We start from the raw sequence: 20,372 nt of genomic DNA, 5'->3' as shown, positions 1-20,372 counted from the left end.
TTTAATACTTTCAAAACCAGTGGGTCAGTCCCCCCCCCCCAAAAAAAAAGACACGCAAGACAGCAGCCACATTAGAGTAAAAACTGGTGCCTCTTCTAATTAAACATCATTTTACTGCCTTAGACTGCTCCTACATTTCATCGTTGTATTATTGTACGAAAACGGAACGGGGCGACAACAGTGCCACTACAGCACGGCGAGCAATTGTGAAATCTTTCAAATGCCATCGAAATTGTAGTGTAGCACGGGATGCTGAATGACATTCGAAGCACCCGATTTGAGTCAAATGACATTTGGTTCAAATGACATTCGGACCCTAATGTAACCATGTAGCAAACATTTAGTGGCACTCTGCCATTACTAATTTTGTAAGGCGGACTTCTCCAAAGTTTCATACAAAGTGGGACTTTTAGCTCCTATTTCCGACTCTATAAGCGTACTTCAGTGCAAACGCTAGGGGGTACGGCAAGTTTGATAACATGCATTTCGAGAACACAGCGACGTCGCAGGCGAAGCACGTGATCGGTCAACATGTTTTCACAACAGAATGGTTACGGTACCTTCTATACACATACTTCCACGCAAAATTGGCTAAAGTTGTGTACAATTTCTAATTTTTTAAAACAGCGTTAGAAATATAGTTATACGTAGCCACTAGAGAACAAAACAATACACGTAGGCCTATACGAGCTCGTCCATTGTTACCTCAGCGTTCAGTATGTAGACGTCCCGCATACGCTTCAGGGTGGCCGTTAGCTTCCTGTTCAGCAAGCGACGAGTGGAACTCGCGCTTGCCGACTGGAAACAATGAGGCAGCACCGTGAAGACGTACACGGCAGGGGCCACCTCGCGCTGCAGCTGGGTCACCAGGGCCTACAACACAAATAGGGCGACATTTAATGTCCATCCCGCCTTCACAGACAAACAAAATAGTGCGAGGGTTTCCTCTGTACACACCTTGATGCTGTCACATATTCGCTGCGGATCTGCGCCGGTCCGATCTAAATCGTTCCCCCCAACATAGAGAACGGCGAAATCTGCCGGCCGGCAACGCAAGCGCGACACTGCTTCGGACAGCCGGGGAGTGTTGTGGCCACCGAAGCTAAATGTGCAGGTATCCACAAACGGCAACAAGCGCAGCCGCAACCTGCACATGAATTTGAGTTGGCTGTCGCCAACTAGAACTCCGCGTAACGACATCACTCGAACCTGGCTGCCTGGCGTTGCACTAACGATGAACCACGGTACAGAGAACCGTCCTCTGAACTCACGCTGCCAAATGCCAAATGACTGCCCTGGCGAGAGAAAAAAAAAATCAAACGTCACATCCGGTTAATGTGTGTGTGACGTCATTTTAACGGACCAACCAGGGTGCGGCGCCTGCTGGCCCGATATGCTTGTCAGAATACGGCCCCAGGTATAACGGGAGCCCCGACGTCAGCAGTTTGAGGAGAGGCAATCAACATGTCATGCTGATGCCGATGTCGAAAGGGTATCCGTTGGGAGCTTTGTTTTGCGTGCAAAGCTTAAATTTCATCGAAACATGGAATGCTGATTGGTTATAATGAAAATTTTATGGGAGATATTTCCACATGCAAAGGAAGCTTGTTATATCATAATCTCGGCCTTAAAATTTCGTGCCAGTGCTCTTTGAAGAATGTGACGCTTGACCTTAATCTCGAGTGAAGGACTGCCCACAGCCAAGCCTTCAAACTATGCATGACAACACGACTATGGTTGCAGCGGCAACCTCTAGGAGCAATCTGATCGCATTCCATCCGGGTTCAGACCTCTCCACAGGACGTCGGACAGCTCGCCGTTGCCTTAGTCCTCCCACAACCTTGCAGCCAAGTCGTACTCGCAAATTATCCCTCCCTCAATACTGCAGCAAAGTCGTTCAGATTCACAAGCAGCCTGCCAAAGTCGGGGAGGGTGGTCCTATAGCAACACTCCGGGTTGTTGAACGCTACCATCCTACTCATCGAGTTAACGCGTGTGAACCCTGCACATTCCTCGCAATGGGCAACAACTTCTCCAATCAACAGGCTCGCCAATTGACCCTTCGAGCCCCTGATATCACTGCAGCCCCACACCACCTATGCACCTGTGAAGACATTACCCAGTTTTACCCGACCACCAGACAGAAATTCTCCTCACGCTCCGACACTTACAAACAGGAAAAGTCGTGCACCAACACGAATGCATTCATTTTTTCCCAGGCAATACGCTGCTCGGTGCAGATTTTGTGTGTGTGAGAGAGAGAGAGAGAGAGAGAGAGAGAGAGAGAGAGAGAGAGAGAGAGAGAGAGAGAGAGAGAGAGAGCATAACTTTATTGAAGACCAGCGACGTTAGTCCAGCCGTTGGGCTGGCTTGCTACGCTAGATGAGAGAAGAAAAACAAAAAGAAAAAACAAAGAGCAAAAATGTGAAAACGAAAAGATGTCATTTGATGCGCCCAAAATTTTCAATCTCAAAACCCTGTCGAGTTCTGTGCTCCGAAGATACTCCAAGAGAGCTTTGATGGCACGTGCTGCCTGACTGGGACCTGACCAAGGACCCAAAACAGCCCTCAGCTCAAGTCCCGCACCAAGCTGCCTGCACAAAGATAATAAGAGTTTCTGTCTTTGCACGGTGTACTTTGGACACACGCATATGACATGATGAAAGTCTTCTCGTGAGTCACATCTGGAACAAAGAGGTGAAGACGCCTGCTAGATTTTGTACAGGTAATGTCCCGTGTAGGCCGCATTCAAGCGCAGCCTATGCAGAATGGCTTCCTCGAGCTTGCTAAGTCCAGGTGGCATTCTGAAGGTGCACTTTGGATCAATCGCATGAAGAGGTGCGTATTGCTGCCTTGCATCAGTCCAGAGACAAGCTGCGCTTTCCATGCGGTTGATGAGGCGAGTATTGTCGCATCCTTTTGGGATAGGCAGAGCTTGAGTGCAGAGACTGTGGGCAGATGAGGCGGCTTTGTCAGCTGCGTCGTTGCCGGCAACTCCGCAGTGGGCAGGAAGCCACTGCAGACCTACGCTGTGTCCGGGACCCTTTGTATGGCTTGTGAGTGCAAAAGATTGATTTCCGAAGCCAGCTGTTCTTTTGGAAGCGACTTTAAGCTCTCAAGTGCTGACCTGGAGTCTGTAAATACAGCCCATTGATTGGCCGGCTGCTTTAGAATATACTGAAAAGCAGCGCGCAGTCCAGCCAGCTCAGTAACTGTCGTCGAGGGCTTGTGGCTAAGTTGGTAGTGAGCGACGAAGGAATCGAGATCCCTATCGCCGACGATGTAGCCGTCACTGAGCCATCAGTGTACACATGAGTGTGGCCTCTGTATTTGTTGTTAATATGCTCCAAGGCAAAGAACTTTTGAGCCAGGGCTGGTATATCCGCCTTCCGCTTAAATCCAGGTACCGTGGTGACAATTTTCATTGGAGGGAATAGCCACGGAGGGTGAGGAGAAGAGTCTGAAGGCTGACACTGGCAGGGCATAGCGTGCTGCACTTCAGAGGCCCAGGTGGCAGCAAGAGGATATGCCCCTGTTGCCTTGCCACAATGCGCAGGCGCGTGCGAAGTTGTTCCATTGCCTGCAAAGCAGTGGGCGGAAGCCGTCTGCTCTCTGTCATGGTTCCACCAAGACATATCCTAAGTATTCGGGCCTGCAACCCCTCTAGTATTTTAGAATTCTCTTTGGAAAGAGAAGTCAGGGCTTGGAGGCTATAGCGAAGTAAGCCTTCACAGAGGGTGTCGATCGTATAGCCGTAAAAGAGAGCAGACGCTACATCCATCAGCGCTGTTGGAGAGCATGCCGAAGATGTGCGCGAATGACGTTAGCGTCTCCTTTAGGCTTCGGATGTGCGGCGTCCATGTCAGATTGCGGTCGAAGTTAACACCCAAAAACCTGTGATGGGTGACATACGATATCGGTACCTCTGCGGCCGTTAACTGGTAGTTTGAGACCTCCCGCTTTGTAAATTAAAAATTGGCGGCACACTTGGCTGGTGATATCGCAAGGCCACGTGTCGCGAGAAAGTTTTCAATCGAGCTTACTGCTCGCTGAAGTCTCGATTGGAGCACATGCCTGTTGCGGCCCGAGCACCAGATACAGATATCATCAGCGTACGTGGAGATTTTAACCGATTTCGGCAGAAATCTCTCAAGGCCAATCATTGAAATATTCAAAAGAGTCGGGCTCAATATCCCCCCCTGAGGGGCACCACGGGTCACGTTATGGAGGGATGTCTCACTATCCGCTACAGACATGCAGATGGTCCTAACAGATAGGTAGTCAGACATCCAGTCGTACATTCGTCCCGCGATGCCCACAGACCTCATTGCTGTCCGGACAGCTTCATGAAGAACACAGTCGTATGCCGACTTAATGTCAATGAAGACTGCAATGGTAATTTGCCGTCCGATCTTTGCGTGCTTCACATGTGTTGCAAGGGCAATGACGTTGTCAAAGCTGCTCCGGCCCTTGCGACAGCCTGACATCTGCGACGGATAAACGCTTCTGTCATATATATATATATCTTCTCCATGAGCTTCCCAATGCAGCTTAAAAGCGCAATAGGGCAATATGAATCAATATCCGCGGGGTCTTTGGCAGGTTTCAGAACTGGCACGATACGAGCACGCTTCCGCCCAGGCTCAAGACTGCCGCTCTGCCAGGAGCAGTTGAATACTGACAAGAGCCACCGCTTCGCATTGCCGTATAGATGACATAAAAGCGCATAACTTATCCCGTCTGAGCCCGGAGAAGAGGCTTTGTTAACTGAGCGCAGAGCATGCAGCTTCAAGTTCCGCCATAGAGAATGGTTCGTCCATGTAGGGTGTGTTCGGTGATGGGTTCGCAGCCCTGGAAATGGTCGTTGGTGAAGACCCCGGTGCGGCAGCAATTTTGGCAGCTGAAGGCTTCAGCGACATCTAAGTCGCTAATTACCTTCATTCTCAGATAAATGGAGTTAAAAGGGTATACAACTGAGTTCGCGGGGCACGGAGCTCCACGCACTAAACTCGATATTCTTGTGAGCGGCTTCCGAGGGTCTAGCTTCGAACAAAAGCACGCCCATTCACGTTTCGCAAGCTTCTTCAGATGTCTCTGAATGAGCTTTTGCGCGCGTCTGTCTGCTCGTATATCTTCTACTGCAGAAGTCTTCCGCGCGCGCCTTTCTGCCCTTCTGGGAATCGCCCTGAGATTTTGTACCCTTCAACGTATACTCTTGGAATGCGCACACAACCGGCCGTATACCACCACCATCCACCCGTTCCTACAACGCCTTTGCCGCTGATCCACCGCGCGGGGGGGGGGGGGGGGGGGGGGGTTATGGGACAATTAAATGGCTTTGTTCAACTGGTAGCGCCTTTGTGTCATATTAAACAAAAACATTTTTTTTTGTTTTCATGTCGTAGATACAGGTCGCACATCTCTCCGTTTGAAATTATTTACCTCTATGTCAAACTTTATGGTGCCTATATTTCCGATATTGGACGCCTAAAAAGTTGTTTTGCCTACCAGTTTTTGGCGTCTAAAACGTGCTTTATTATTTTTATTTTTTTTAGCAGCAGAGGCAGATTGCCAATGATAGGAAAACCCATGGGTACCCATTGGCTTCTCTGCTATCGGCTACGCATCGGTAACTCGGATGAAAGAATGATTGAGCGCCACGCAAACGGCGACCGGAAGTAACGTCACACGAAAAGCGCATCGGAGGCCGAGCTTCAGCAGACGGATAAAAGCGCAATTTGGCCTTGCGCTTGCCGAGCCCGTGGCGGCGACGGTTGGAGCGGTGAACAGGCCACAACGCAGCAAGAAGTAGTTACCTAAAGAGCCACAGCTCCGTGCCACGAAACAAAGCGTACTAAAATTAAAGTACAGCGTATTCAAAATAGCGTGCGAGATAGCGTTACACGTTGTCTGAGAATGGGTCATTTGTGTCTCCTAACGCAACGGTGTCCCTCCTACCTCTTAAGGGTTGTGCCTTTGCGCGTTCTTTTTCTCGGCGGCTCGGCGGCTCGGCTGGCGGGCGCGTCGAGCGGTCGCGTCGCTCGGACGTCTCCGTCTCTTTTGTGGCGTTGAAACCGCCGTAGTACTCCTGTACGTGTCTGTGGTGTGCGCTTTGGTGTCGGTGGCGGTGTCTGAAGTATACCTGACTGCTGTAATAACATCGTGTGCCTGCTGCGGTCACCATTTCATTTTTTAAGTGCGATTGCACTTTATAAGCGACCCCGAACCTTCCGCCGTCCGCATAGCAACAGCTGAGGGAATAAGTGCGAATGCACTTCTTAAGCGAGCCTGAATCGCATAGCGCCTCCTCTCCCCCCTCGCCTACTCTCCTAAAGCCCCTTTACTACTCTCCAGCTCGCAACACCCTCTCTCGGCGCGCCAACCAGGCCACTACACTATATAAAAAAAAAACAGCATCCGGCGCCAGGTTTCGGTCTGCGGACTTTGCGGCCGCAGCGCGACGCTCTACGGACTAAGCCACGGACGCGACGTTGGTATCAGTGTTAGTAACGCGCCTTATATCTTTAACGCATTCAAACTACGTCGTCAGCGGCGTGCGTTGGCGACTCAGCGGCGTTATAGCGGCTTGATAACTGCGTGGTGTACACGTGATACTACAAACCCGCTAGTTCTGCATTCTCTCACGTGACTGCGCCTCCTCTCCCTTCACTCCGGTCGGCGCTTCGCAGCTGCGGTGCGCTGCGGTGCGGTGCGCTCCTCCTCTCGAACATACACGTTAATTCACCAAGATTTCCGCAGAGGGACAAACGAGGCGTGTTAAGCCGAACGTGATCACGAGGGGGTGTTAATGCAACTAACGGGCAAAATGCCACCAAACTTCAACAAACTCCCCCTCATAGCATCACCCCGTGCTTCGCACTTCCTCATACTCCCCTTCGGGGAAATGCGGGGGAATTTTTTCCTTGCCCGGTACGAGAGAGCTCGCGCTCGTTCCCGCCAAAACTTGAGCTGTCGTTTATAACAATTGGCGTGTGTGAGTGCCTCTTAGTATTGGTTCTTGCGAAGAATTAAGTGGTCACATACATGTGCTACCATTTGTTGGACGCCACTTCTAGCTATCCTCTTTCCGGCTTTGTCTTTTCCGAACAAGCGGCCATGCACCCACTGCAGGTTCACGACTTTCAGCATGCGTTGATGCAAGACTCGTGTGCAGTATAACAGTTACGGAGTTATTAAGCTGGCTTCATTAAACTCTAGTAATAATTAAGCTTTCGTTTCATTATTTTCTTGAGCAACGTAAAGATTGTCGAGCGACAAAGTAATTACACGACCGCTGGGCTTCGTCGGTTTCGCTCGCATCTGGCGTGTCCGACGAGGCAGAAGTGAGCGAAGGCGACAGCAACGCTGTAACCTGGTGAGCTCTATCTGCTACCGCACCTTATTTTCTGGCAGTATACGTATTATCTTTTTACTCCCGTTTATACTCACCTTTTTTCTGTATTTATTCACTTTTCTTCTTTTAATCCAAATTAAAGTTTTTCCTCTTCTCTCAGTTAGCGCCCATTTCCTGGCCAATCCCCCTGAGTGGGTACTAGCCATTTTTTTTGGACCAACAACAACAACCAGTTTAATAAGTCCAATCATTTAGGTTTGTAGCGTCGCTTTAATGGTCACTTTATTTGGTCACCACTTAAAAAAATTTAGCGCATTAAAAGGTCACAAGGCTTTTCATCTACCTTCAAGTTGGCATAGATGCCTTGCAAAAAAAGGGGGGGAAGATTTATGCGTTCCGACCCCATTGTGTAGTGCGTTGCCTTGATCCCGCGTTGTTAGAAAACAAAACTTACGCTAGTGAAACGTTTACGGCACGACATTTCAGTCGTGATTAATTAATTATGTGACTACAGTAGCCTCACCAAAAATTCATGGAACCGCTGGCGTATTGGTTTGTCTATTGGACTTTTTTTCATATTACCTAGCGCGACTGCGATAAGTGTGTGGCCCATTTTCGGTGAAATTCCGGGCTGTTTTCTCAAGAACGAGCCAAGTAACTGCTACCGTAAAACGCAGTTTTGAAGAATAGATAGTGCAGTACGTTTTATGTTTCATAGGGAGTGCTTATGCTAAAAGTTTAGGCTGAGTATTTTTGCACGTGTATGCGTTAAGGATGGGGCTAGGTGCTGTATTTAGTAAACAGCGTGTTTTTACCAATGTAGTGAACGCTTTTTTTTTTTTACTTATTACAGGCGCTACAACGTGCAGGTGTTTCCCGTGGACAAGTGGCGGATTCAGCAGACAGAACAAGCCTTCCAAGCTGGACTATTCTATAATAGCGCTGTTTAACTACATTGTGGTCTTGGCAGGTCGGCGAATTACCGGGGAGGAGGGTCTTTGTTTTCATTTCCCTGAATGCTTCTGTATTGTAGGCATCTGAAACAGTTAAACGAAGCATTGATCGGTTCGCGCTTTACGAGCAGCGCTTTTTTATTTTTCTCGACTATTGTGTTTGTGTCTGCTTTCGTGTTTGTGTTTTGAACAAGCTTATTTCGTATTCTTGCAACTGTTAAGACAAGTTTCTCGTAAATTTGGTGTGCATAATAAAAAAGTAAGCAAAGAGACGTGATGTACATGTTGTGTTGCTCAATTATTTTTGGCAAGTCACGTACTGCTTTGCAAAGTTGATGCAGTTTATTGTGCCTCGCGGTCCGATTTCTGTTTTATACATTCCACTGTACAGGAAAATATTCAACGAGTGCGCATTAAATAAATAATGCGCACTTGCTAAATAATTTCCTGTACAATGGCATGTATAAAACAGAAGTCGGGCCGGGAGGCAACTCATAAAATAGACATTGACCATAACGACTGGCCACAAAGCCAAAAATGTGCATGGAAATAGCGTGGGGTCCACCCAGAGGCATTCACATGGCAACATACTTTGCCAAGCGTTGTCCAATATTGGCCGTCCAGAGCTTTCCAGACCTTTCCCAAGCACCAGCCAGGCGGCCGAGGTTTTGCCAAGCTCGGACACATTGGCCACTGATGATTTGCCATACTTGGGCTTGGCAATTTCTGCTGCTTGGAGGCCTCCAGTCATCACCTATCACCGGCGTATCATCACCATAACCGCCACCTTAAAACGCGCCGAAAATCTCAAGTGTTGCGCAGGCGGGGCTGCACTGTTCACCAGACGCTGACCAGACCATTGTCATCATTCATCACCTGCGCAGCTATCATCATCGTCACCAGCATCATCACCATCATCATCATAACCGCCGTCTCAAAACGCGCGGGAAATCGTAAGCCGCGGCCGTGATCGCGCGGCCCACGAGCCCCGCGAGGCGAGAAGAAGAGGAGAGCTCATCTCGCGCAGTCAGTTCTGCCAGCGTTCGGCGACTTCGCCATCTCTTCTGGCCAGCCCCGTCCAAGGAACCGGTCAAGGTGAGCTTGCGGCCGCCCTTGTTGGCATTCTTGAAGCAGAGCTTCAATAGGAACGCGTTCGGGATGGCTTTTCCGGGAGATCCAGAAGCGATCGAACACTGGCGGCACTGCGGGTGACCGTAGTTGCTCTGTCGGATACCGAGTCCGCCATTTTGCACACTGCGTTCGGGACCGTCTCGATAATGATTGATAGTAATCACGCAGACAGGCGGGTAAATTGTTCTTGAAAACATTTCTCTTGACGCCATTGGGAAAAGCCCCCGCGGGCGAAGAAGCGTTGCGCGTTTTTACCGAAAGGTAGTGAGAATTTCCGTAAGAAGTATCTCACGGTAGTCGCATCTGATTGGCTAAGCACGCCACCCGGATATTCTCTTGGACAAATATTCTTAAAACTTGCTGGTACACTTGCTCCTATGGCGCTGCGCTATTGCAATTACTTTTAAATGAGAAGGTTCTGGTTCGAGTCCGACAATGTAAAGATTTTGTTGTGTTGTGTTTTTGTCGTTGCGCTGGGTTAAAGGGGCCCTGAGATGGATTTCAAAGTGAATTTGTTTGTCAGAAATCTACTCTATAGTTCTTGTAGAAGCAAGTCCAAAAATAGCAAGCATATTCGCTCACGGTACTAAAAGTTATTACCCTATATGACAGAACTATTTTTGTCTAGGCGGCTTGCGATAACGTAGGGTGCGTTCCAATTTCCCCCTTCACAAGCAACCACGGACGTTTGTCAGACGTCCGAAATACAGCCGAACATCCAATGCCCAGCTTGGACGGCCACTGTACGTCTATGTTTGGATGTACAGTTTCGGTCGTACAGCGGACATCCAGATACGGATGTACAAGTCCGAATGACATCCGCCAATGGACGTGCAAAGTTACAACGAAGCATCAAATACCGGCTTAAATTGAATATAAAAGCAAAAACGAAAAAGCTACTTTGCTTTTCAATTAAAAAGATTTTGTACGTCAACACCCTGACTTCTAAAATTAAGGCTAATTCTTTTTTTCCTTTTTTGAAGCAGCTTCTCGTCTCCAACGATTATCTGTTTGGAGAAGGATATATAAGAATGGAAAACCGCTAACGAATCTGTAGCACTGGTCGGCGACTTTGGCTAGTTTCGGTTTCTGAAATTGGGGCGATCCTAGCGGCAGATTGCTGCGGCGTGGCCCTTCCCTTTCCCTCAGCGTTTCTTTCTTTCCACACCGTCAACGCTTCCGCGCCTCCTCACGCATGCGCAACAGCTCACCGGCGCCAATATTTTTTTTCTTTCTCTCGGCGCGCACGGCGGGCGAGTTCGGTGCGTGTGCGAGCGAGCCGGCGTGCGAAGGATTGCGCGGGTTGCCTAAACGCCTCCACAGGCCTAAAGTTACGCTGTGTTATAAAATATATTCGAATGTACTCTAAGTATGGGGCTGCGAAGGGAGGAGCGTTACCAGTCCTGCGCAGCTCTGGGATGTAGCAACACAGGGCGAAACAGTTTGCCCAAGTTTCTCGCCTTCTCCAACGACGACAGGTAAGCAAATTACCTTTGTACAAGTTATAGTGAATTCTTTAAAAGCCGTCTGATTGCACTCTTCTGTTTTCAAAATATGTCGCGCATGTAACGTGAAGTTAATGAGACGTACATGTTAGTCGTCTTTGAGTGGAAACTAATGTATAAATATATCCCAACTCTGCAGGTACGCAAAGTTCTCATTGAGGTGAACGCGTCTTTAACGCGCACACTCTTGCCCGTAAGATCAATTTGTGGTGGCATTGCTGTTTTTTGATTGCCTTAGTAACTGCTTCAACGTCGATTCAGTATACTTATCAAGGTATTTTTTTGTTGTTTCTTGCAGCAGGTATGAGTCTTGGTTTGGCCCCCAAGTCGAGGGCGGTTTGCGACTTCATTTGATGTTTCCTCTGGTGATCCTCCTCAATCCCTCCAATGTCATCATGACGGACCTGCTCACAAAGAAGGCAAGCTCACCTGTACGCGCTTCTTTCCGTTCACGGTGTACCTACTACCACGGCGATTGGTGGCGTGGAGGTGCTGCGTCCTAAGCATTTTTCCTCCGCCGTCTTGCTCCAAAGCGTATATTTGCGGCGAAACTACTGCCAAGCGTTGCTTCAGTGCTCCGAAAAATCTGACGTAACACCGCGGTGTTCAGAGCGAGTCGATTTTCACAGGGAGCATTGGAAGGCCAAGCCGAAATACATGCGTTGTCTAGAGCCGCCATTGCAAGCGTTTCGCTCATTAAAAAAAATAAAACCAATTAGCATTGGTGGCTTTGCTGTCCAATCTAACCTGCGCGCCCGCGCCTTGTCATCTTATCGTGAGTGGGTTTGCTATTCCTTGGTTCTGAAGTTACAATCGTCATGCCGTATCGGACAGGATGAGATAAGAGGCGCCGCCCAGACACGAGCTAGAGGGTAGCTTGTAACAACCTGGCCGATGTCTGCAAGTAATGAGCTCAGCACATGCGGCTTACAATACAGGAACGTTTTTTTTTCTGCGTGTCTTCTCCCCCCCCCCCCCCCCCCGTAAGCAGACTGACGGGTGCGCTCTATTTCTGTTGCTATTGTCAGAGTCCTTCAATGCTTCTCTGGTCATGAAACTCCCCGCCAAGTTTTGTACGGGGACAAAGGCTACCGCGAGGGGCGCCACCGCAGATCGGAGGGCATCGGGTGGCCGCTGCTGCTCTGTAGCCAGACCGGCAGGCAGGAACGCAGGAGCAGCATGCCCGTTCGCACCAAATTTTTTCGCCACTCACAAAATGACAAGTCCATTTGGGCGGCCCACGACACGTAAAGCGAAAGCTCACTGCTGATAAGGCGGCGAGCGTCTGTTTTATCTTACTCCGTGGTCCGTTCCCTGCCAAACGCACTCTGACCACGCCCCCGGCTGCCCTCCAATAAACACCAGCGCCGCGGCGCGGCCTCCCTGGGCAGCGTCCGAAGCTCTCCCATAGCGTGAAGGCGAAGTTTTATGACCAGAAAGGCATTGATGGACTCTGCTATTGTGTTCTGTGTTCTACGACGTGGTTGCGCATTATTTTTTACGTAGGTATAATCCAGCAATGAGTGTCTATAGTGCGGTCGTTGTGTTGCAAGAGTTTTCTCTCGCTGCATTTTGTTGGTGTGAACATGATTTCTCGGAAGTGTATGAAAGCATGAAAGTATGAAAGTGCATGAAAGCGTTGACCCGCCCATTAGGGCGGGTCAACGCTTTCTTTTAGAGTTTGCGTTAACTCGCCCGAAAGCCAGGGCTTGAAGCATACGTGTGCATGCTTTCTTTTAAATTACAGGTTCCCAATTATTGTATCCCTGAATTGAAACGAATTTTTTAAATGTCTGAGGAACATTTCCTGTCTCGAGGTGAGCCCAAGAAATAAGTATACATTGAGTGGAACTTTCAAGTTATTTTCTTCTCTCGCCGAGGTGTGCGCGAAACAAAATCTGTGTAGGGACTAGGACTTTAGAAGTGCTTCTTTCGTAATCAAGTATTGTGCACCTAAATGTGTATGTAGAACGTTTTTTTCCTATTGTGCATATTGTCTGCCTTAATTTGCATATGTCATATTTTTGCTTAGAGCCCAATACTGTGTACATAAAACGTGTGTGCAATATATGAGTGTAGTACATGTGTTTTCATGACTTCGAATCAAAGACGTCCTCATATGAATTTTGAATAAATGCAAAGCAAAAAGAATGTCTGTGTAACGCTCCAATTAATATCACCACAAAGACAACAATTCGACACCAGAAAACACACTATTGCCTACATGTTTTCTTCGTTCAATTATTAAACACGTTACCGCCCACATACCAAGCGACGGGCGGCAGTCATTTCGAGTCATCGCCGGCGCTCGTCCAACTTTAGCGCCTGGTGCCATTGGCGAGCGGCCCATGAGGCAGCGACCGGCGGCAGGCGCGAAAGTTGAGCGAGTGTCGGTTTTAGAGGCCGGCGCGCGGTGGCCCGGCCCGGCTGCGTATTCACAAACCATATCCCGTAGGGGCCCAGGCCGACCACATCCCCTTCAAACGGCGACGTCACAGCGTGACGTCACTTTATCTCGCGACTTCATGTGACGTGGATATATTCCTTTTCTCGTTTTGGGCAGACAGTTTCGGGCCCTTTTCTCTCCCTCTTGCCCCCTCCCGTAAAACCTCATCGCATCGCATCGCGGCGGCCGATGGTTTCGCTCAGTGCTCGAGGCTGGGGCTGCGGCGCTGGGGAGCTGACGCACATATAGTAGAAGTTAAAGGCCCAACCACATGCAGCGCACTTTCGGCGTTTTCTCGCGTGGCGACGCGAGCTGACCCGCGAGCAACGCCGATGTCTACGCTCGCCAGATATCGACGTCGACGCAGCGCGAGAGAGCAGCCGAAAGCAGGCAGCAGCGGTCGGGTTTCACATCCTTCTCGTGCTTTGGGGTCATTCCTTTCAGCAGAAGAGAATCAATTTCTTTTTAGATGCGACGATGAGAGCATCTCTTGTCAGCGGCCCTGTCCTTCCTGCGTGGGTCCGTCATCGTCGTCGGCGTCCGCACTCTCCTCTGCTCACCCCCTCTACTCTCCGATAGCGAACACTCTCTCGCGAGGGGCATTGAATTGAATTGGATTGGATTAAAGTGGATTGTGTTGCGTCATAGCCGCGGCAGACGCACTGGCGCCGGCGCGTGCCCAGGTGAGAGCGAACACTCTCTCTCAACATCTGTGGGTGTGCGGCCCAGCGCGCTCTCACTCCGCCGGTGGGCGGCGCTGCGCGCGATGCTGCGCATGTGCAGTACTCTCTCTCTCCGCGGTCTCCTCTCCTTCGGGCGCGCTGCGCATATAACCGGTGTGCTGCTCTCCGGCGGCCTTTCGCTCGACGGTTGCTCTCCGCTTGCCCTTGAACCCCCCTCAGCGTCGCATCACACCAGGGTTCCTGCGAGGGGAGGGGGGCGTAATTTTTTAACTTGCGGTTATCGGCTGCCTTGAGACAAATTGCAGGCTATTTTTGTTCGAAAGCGCTCATTCATTTGTGGCTTGTTTGGTTTTCATCGGGGAGATCGGGTATTTGCGACAGCTTTTCTGAGTTAAATAAGGGAGCTCTGGCTACGTCGCTTGTAGTATTAGCATGATGGGGCTTGGCTGCAAGATTGGATGCGTGACGACCAAGCCTCATCAACGCCAGAATGCCAGCGGCGCATGCCATTCCATTCGTTGCTACCGTGGCTTGCGTAGGGGAGACCGAGGTTTTGCGATAGCTTTTCTTGACTCAAATAAGGGGGTTGTGGTTACATCGCTTGTACTAATAGAATAACTGCCCTCGGATCCAAGATGGGTGCGTAAGAAACAAGCGTTACCACGGCTCAAATCTCTCAAACATGACCAAAGCAAATCGTTGGAATCTTGGCAAAACGTCGTTTTTTCCAATGAGGATTTAACCCGCTTTTTTTTCAAGGCGAACAAAGGGGCCAGAGTGCCTTGCGTTTAACCTACAAGTGACGTTCGACGGTACCCTCAGTATCAAGGCAGCCACGAAATTTGTTTTGCTCACACTTTGAATACCCATGAAGCTGCAGTCGGTACATAACATCAAGGTTAAATCAAGTAGCAAGTAAAGTTGTACTAAGTGCGTCTTCGTTCATCATCCTATCTTATTTTGTTCAGATTTGACGGTAATGACACAATTATAAAAAGTTGGCCGCGTATCTGCTCCTTTCGTTGCAAATGTCGTCAAAAGACGATAGTCTTCATCGACTTTTGCCAAGTAAATGCCTCTCTTCGCTTTCCCGCTCAGCTCTCATGTTGTTCTTGTTGAGTTGCGCTCCTCCCAAGGTAAAGACGCCAAAGGTTTGCTTAAATCATTTTAAATTTCCCGCGTTCCACTGCTCCAAACCGGGTGTCCCGATGCCAATGCTGCCGTACGGCGAAGACGCACGTGAATCGAGGCGCCCTACTTCAACGTTTATAGAACCGCGTTTCCCTACTCCATGTGCGTTGAAAGCAGAACGTGGAACCTATGTAGTGGAACCTTTCGTAACTGTTGCCGGTTTATTTTAAAATGGCGCCAGAAGCTATAGTGGCGCGGGCGACAGCAGGCGACGGCGAAGTGAATTTTTTTTCCTCAGTTAAGTATTTAGTTTCGCCAAAGTCAAGCATGTATGTTCAAGAGGACTGGGATTTGGGCGAGTTGGTGAAAGTTCATGACTGACAATCCAGCGCGCGAAAACACGGCACAAAAAAGAACGAGAGTTAGACAGGATGCGCGAAAACACGGCACAAAAAAGAACGAGAGTTAGACAGGACAGCGCTGTCCTGTCTAACTCTCGTTCTTTTTTGTGCCGTGTTTTCGCGCACTGGATTGTCAATCATGAACAAGCATGTATGATTTTTTATAAAGGAACACTGCAAATATCACTTCTGTATTAATTTGTTGTCTTATATTTGCGTAATGTCTTGTTCTTCTTCAACAATGTTGACAAGCATGAACATTACACCGGACTTAGGCGGGTAGATTTAGCTGTGCGCAGGCATTGTTTTACTTTGGCCGGGTGGCTGAATCGAGTCACAAACAGACAGACGGACGGACAGACAGACAGACAGACCAAAATTTCTGGGTTTGAGTAGCCCAAGAAAGACTATCGTCTTTAAAACGGATCAATACGCTCGCTAATGTTAACAGCAGATGAGCGACCGACGTACGCGCGCACGTGCTTTCGACCGACTGGGAGCAAACGTTCTGCGCTTCGGTATTGAATACAAAAGACCACTGAAGATCACAAAAACATTTTCGTCTTCACTGTAATGATCGAGAGTGTTCGTTTTCAGGAACGTAAACAATGACCACATGTACGTGAAAAAGCGTCCGCCTGCGCGCGCACTTAGAGCACCGCGCCCAGCGCTAGCTTAACTAGGAACAGTAAGGAAGACGAGCGTCTGCAGGATCGCAAGGGAGTGCGGAGAGTGAGAAGCGAGAACAGGTATGCAAAGGTACACTTCGGGCGTGAAGCTTCCCAGCGCGTACGTCATGCTCGCGCACGGAGCGAAACCATCGACCGCCGCGAAGCAGCGCGACCACAAAAGACCAAAATAAATTTTTGTCTTTACTTTAATGAGAGTGCTTTCCGGAACGTATAGGTACAAAAAAGTTAGTCCTAACGACATGGACGCGAAATCACGCGTCGCGCGAGCGTCGGCGTCGTTCGGCGGCAACGCGCAGACACGGGCACTTTCAATCGCGATTGAAGTGAATCGCGATCGAGTTTTCGAACGCGCTCGACGCACTGCCGCTGCTACACGGCACGTTTCAATCGCGATCGAGAAGTTGCACCAGTTGAATTCGTGTACGCCAGATGGCGCTAACAATGTACTTGCGGCCGGCGTCTGGTAACTACGCGCGGCCGTAGGTATACGTAACTATGTAAATGTTACCGCCCGCTCATTTGGGTCAAGTTATTTGACACAATTTGTGGCGTTAGTTGAAGTTGTCACCTTCTGTGCCATTACTGATCGGGGACGAGATCGAGTATCGCCGCTTTCGTTCGATCGCGCTTGGAAGCCTCGATCGCGCTTGAGAAACCAGGATTGAGTTCGAGCGGGATCGAGCTCGATCGGGATTGAAACTGCCGTGTCACAGGGGCATGAGACCGGCGAAGTCATGCTATAGTGTACTAGTAAGTCGCGCGCTAGCCGCCGGGTCGGTGCGCTGCTGGACACGTTTGTATTAAACATGCCATTAGTTGAAGTCATTTATGAGCAGTTATTGTCGATTGTTGAACTGCACTTAACAAGACCCTAGGCTTATAAAAAATATTTGCGGGCAAATGCTGACATCCTGCGAAATGTATTTCAAGCCATTACCGTCAAATCTGAACAAAATAAGATAAGATGATGAACGAGGACGCACTTAGCACAACTTTACTTGCTATTTGATTTAACCTTGATGTTATGTACGGACTGTAGCTTCATGAATTCGAAGTGTGAGCAAAGCAAATTTCGGTGCTGCCTTCATACTGAGGTTACCATCGAACGTCACTTGTAGGTTAAACGGCAAGGCACTCTGGCCCCCTTTATTTGCCTTGGAAAAAAAAAAAAAAAAGCCGACGAAACCCTCATTGCAAAAAAAGAAATAAAATAAATAAAACGACGTTTTGCCAAGATTAGACCCATGGACTTTCAGAACAAAACGCCAGCATATACAAGCGCGCAACCGCTCGACCACGCCAGGAGAAGACGCGGGTGCCAAGAATTTGGTACCCTGACACAGGCTGCCAACGAATATTGTCGAGTGATTTGGTTTGGTCGTGTTTGAGAGATTTGAGCCGTGGTAACACTTGTTTCTTACGCACCCATCTTGTATCGGAGGGCAGTTATGCTATTACTACAAGCGATGTAACCACAGCCCCCTTAGTTTGAGTCAAGAAAAGCTATCGCAAAACCTCGGTCTTCCCAACGCAAGCCACGGTAGCAACGAATGGAATGGCATGCGCCGCTAGCATTCTTGCGTTGATGAGTCCTGATCGTCACGCACCCAATCTTGCAGCCAAGCCCCATCATGCTAATACTACAAGCGACGTAGCCAGAGCTCCCTTATTTAACTCAAAAAAGCTTTCGCAAATACCCGATCTCCCCGATGAAAACCAAACAAGCCAAAATGAATGAGCGCTTTCGAACAGAAATATAGCTTGCAATTTGTCTCAAGGCAGCCGATAACCGCAAGTTAAAAACTCTCACCTGCCCCACCTCGCGAGAACCCCTGTGTAGATGCGACGCATAGGGGGTTCACGTTGCAGCGTTGGACAGCGGAGGAACGGCGCTGGAACAATGGAGCGGAGCGGCGCAGGCACCGCGTTTTATAGCGCGCATAACGGTGAGGGGACGCGCCGGCGCCAGTGCGTCTGCGCGGCTATGACGCAACACGATCCAACACAATCCACTTTAATCCAATCCAATCCACATCCAATCCAATGTAAGCCAAGCCAAGCCAAGCCAAGCAAATCCAATCGAATCCATTCCAATCCAATGCCCCTCGCGAGAGAGGGTTCGCTATCGGAGAGGAGAGGGGGTGAGCGGCGGAGAGTGCAGCTGGCGCGGCGAGGAGAATGGGGGAGGGGTGAACGCCGACAACGCCGGATGGATGCAGGGACAAGGCGAGTGAATGAGATGCGTTGCATCTAAAAAAAATATATCCACGTCGCATGAAGTCGCGCACGCAGAGAAAGTGACGTCACGCTGTGACGTCGCCGTTTGAAGGGGGTGTGGTCGGCCTGGACCCTTACGGGATATGGTTTGTGAATACGCCACCGGGCCATTCCACTGCAGCGTCAATGAAGAAAATCAAGGAATCTGGCTGTATTTTCATATTACACTTACGTTTCAGCACGTTTCTACGAAATAATGATTTTTAAAATGCTGCGGTGGTAACGAAGCTTAATTGCTGAAGTGTGTGTGCGGGTTATAGTTATTCAGAAGTGAATGCCGCATCAATGTGCCACTTTCTGTTAAACCTATTCCCAGTTGCTGCCTTCGATTTGACTGTACGCCCATGAGCGATGCGCAGCTTTTCCCATACTCGCCGAAACTTTAGTAAGATCTGATTGATTGATTGATTGAAACCGTTTGGTTGATTGATTATGGGGTTTAACCCGCCGAAACTGCGAAGGTTATGAGGCGCGCCGTAGTGGAAAACTCCGGATTATTTTTGCTAAATCAATCCAGAGCCTTCCACTATGGTCATGACCACCTGGGGATCTTAACGTGCGCCGAAATCTCGTATACACAGGCGTTTTTGCTTTTCGCCTCCATCACAAAAGCGGTCGCCGCGGCCGATAATCGAACCTGCGTACTTGTGCTCAGCAGCAGAACTAACACCTAGTGCTGACCAGTTAATGCTCTCACCAACTGCGAAGCCCAGTGCCTCGAAGGAAGTATTAGCCGTCTGAACCTTTTGGCATCCTATTACTATGTGGTCGATTGCTTCTTTATACCTGCCACATCCCACACATGTCTCATCCTGGGACGAATATTTGGTCATGTAAGTTCGAGTTCTCAAGCAGCCAGCCCGCGCCTCAAAGAGCAACGCGCACTACCTTTATTGTTGTCGCAAAAGTTCTCTTCCCGGATCTCTTGCTTGCTTTAAACCTTCTTTCCTATTCTCTCTTACCACTTGAGCGTCTGTTTTCTTCACATGCTTCTTAACAATTGTTTATTGGCCGCGGTCAAGTTATATTTAGTCGTCAGCTTTCGCGTCCTCTTCCGCCATTGGGTGTCCACACCTTTAAGGTACAGGTACCTGCATGTGCACTCTGGCGGCCCACTTCTTTCCATCATGTCTACGCCGCTCCTCAAAACGTATATCGCCTTGTACCGCCTCATTTGTAGTCTTACTGCGAGCTCCCAGGGCTAATCTGCCGACTGCCTTTTGGTTAACCTCCAGTCCCGATAGGATATCTGAATTAACCATAATATTCCATTAGAGAACGTGAATGGTGGTACCATCACCCCTTTCCAGATGCCTCGTACTACCTCGTAATTATTGTATCCTGTATTTAATTATTGTATTATATTGTATTAATTATGGTACTAATTTTTGTATTGTATTGCATTTAATTATTGTGTTATTGTATGTTTCATTATTCCTGCGTTTCGTCTCCCTTTCAGTTTCCCTTTCGTCTCCCTTTCAATACACTGCGACCGCAGCGCCGCCATGCCAACTTTGTGTAGTATACGCTTCGCGGCGAAGCAGGCGCGGAGCCGGCGGCTCGTCCCGCTCAGATTCTTCTAACACACTCTAATAACCTGAGCTGCTATCATCATCACCATCACCATTACCACCGCCTTAAACACGCAGAAAATCGCAAGTCTTGCGTCGTTGGGGCTGCCTGTTCACTAGACCATTGTATTATCATCAGCATCATCATCACCTGCGCAGCTATCATTATTGTCAGCATCATCACCATCATCATCATAACCGCCGTCTCAGCACGCGCGGGCAATCGTA

At 49.1% G+C, this 20,372-nt stretch overlaps 1 long non-coding RNA gene across 1 annotated transcript in view; it reads right to left on the bottom strand.

The window, feature by feature from the left end:
• LOC144162277 (uncharacterized) overlaps positions 1-20,372 on the bottom strand; it is a 185,700-nt gene that overhangs the window by 1,147 nt on the left and 164,181 nt on the right. Inside the window, exon 2 of the long non-coding RNA XR_013320647.1 lies at positions 706-873. This is a non-coding gene — a long non-coding RNA (uncharacterized LOC144162277). The remainder of the gene's footprint in view (positions 1-705; positions 874-20,372) is intronic.

This window comes from Haemaphysalis longicornis, unplaced genomic scaffold (assembly GCF_048455015.1).
Source record: "Haemaphysalis longicornis isolate Haplotype H1 unplaced genomic scaffold, Haemaphysalis longicornis Haplotype H1 scaffold_12, whole genome shotgun sequence".
In the NCBI taxonomy this organism is placed as follows: Eukaryota; Metazoa; Arthropoda; class Arachnida; order Ixodida; family Ixodidae; genus Haemaphysalis; species Haemaphysalis longicornis.
The sequence above is the reverse complement of the archived record's forward strand: the minus strand, read 5'-3'. Positions and strand labels throughout refer to the sequence as shown.